Consider the following 1,480-nt stretch of genomic DNA (forward strand, 5'->3'; position numbering starts at 1 on the left):
GACCATGATGATTATGTTTCCTATGAACTTAGTGGACTGGCCTAACATCCAAGAAAATTCTGTTGAATAAAAGTATCATATACACAGATATGTTTTGAAAATCTTGGCTCTGCCAATTATTTGAAATATTATCACGTAAAAGTTTCAAATTTTTGGAGCCTTTATTTCTTTACTATCAAATGAGAATAAATAATATCATTAGATTGAAGATAAGCAATGAGCAGTGTCTTTTATGTGTTCAGTATTCAGTCGACCCTTGAACAATGCAGGCTTAAACTACACAGGTTTACTTATATGTGGATATTTTAAAATAAAACTTACACCAAGGGTGCCTGTCTCTCCTGCCACGCCTTCCATCTCCTCCATCTCCTCTGCCCCTGCCACTCCTGAGACGTCAAGACCAACACCATTTTTTTCTCCTTCTCCTCAGCCGATTCAATTTGAAGATAAAGAGGATGAAGACCTTTATGATGATTCAATTCCACTTAATGAACACTAAATATATTTTTGCTTCCTTATTTTTCTAATTTTAAAAAATTTTATATGTATATATAATAGATGTGCTTATTTAGTGACATGTTATATTTTGATATAGGTAGACAAAATATGGAATATTTCAGGAATTTGTGTTTCATCCTTGTGCAAGGACCATGCTCATCTCTGTATTTTACTCATTTTAATGTATGTGTTGCTGAAGTGATGACATAATTTTCTTAATAACATTTCTTTTGTCTAACTTACATAATTGTAAGAATATAGTATGTAATACATATAACATAAAAATGTGTGTTAGTCGACTGTGCATGTTATTGATAAGGCTTCCAGTCAACAGTAGGCTATTTGTTGTTAAATTCAGGGGGAGTCAAAATTTATTATTCTTGGATTTTCTTTGTTTTACCTTTAAGTTCAGGGGTACAAGTGTAGGTTCGTTACATAGGTAAACTGTGAGGATTTGTTATACAGATTATGTCATCACCCAGATATTAAGCCTCATACCTATTGGTTATTTTTTCTAATTCTCTCCTTCGACCTACCCTCTACCTTTCTGTGCATGGGTCGGCACTCCTCACTCTCCACATTGTTCAAGGGTCAGCTAGATATTACTTCCCTCTCTTTCCTATTCATTCCCCCTTATAAAGTGCTGAAGGCAAGAAATCATCTATATTAACAGTCAAACAAGTTGTTTGGACATTGTTGATACTCATTAAATGCTGTTTCAATTCCCATAAATGACAGGCGATTTATAATCCCAGAGTGTTCTTTAATAGCCACTAAGCCTTTACTCAAGAGTCTTAAAGGTAAATTGGCCCAAACACTTGTATTAAACTTATCTAAATAAAAGTTGGGAGACATTTTACAGCTAAATACTAGATGTTCTATAAAACTACTCGTGTATACACACGTATTTAATAACAAAGAGCAGCTATTTGCTTTTTAACAAAGTTCATTTAAACAACTATAAGCTTTGGCCAATGTATTT

At 33.4% G+C, this 1,480-nt stretch overlaps 1 non-coding gene across 1 annotated transcript; it reads right to left on the reverse strand.

Annotated features, from left to right (window-relative positions):
- Positions 1 to 600: 600 nt before the first annotated feature.
- On the reverse strand, positions 601 to 704 carry LOC120362150 (U6 spliceosomal RNA). Its single transcript, XR_005578138.1, has one exon. It is a non-coding gene; the product is annotated as a U6 spliceosomal RNA (small nuclear RNA).
- Between the last annotated feature and the right edge of the window lie 776 nt (positions 705 to 1,480).

The sequence above is a fragment of the Saimiri boliviensis genome, chromosome 1 (genome assembly GCF_048565385.1).
Source record: "Saimiri boliviensis isolate mSaiBol1 chromosome 1, mSaiBol1.pri, whole genome shotgun sequence".
Lineage (NCBI taxonomy): Eukaryota > Metazoa > Chordata > Mammalia > Primates > Cebidae > Saimiri > Saimiri boliviensis.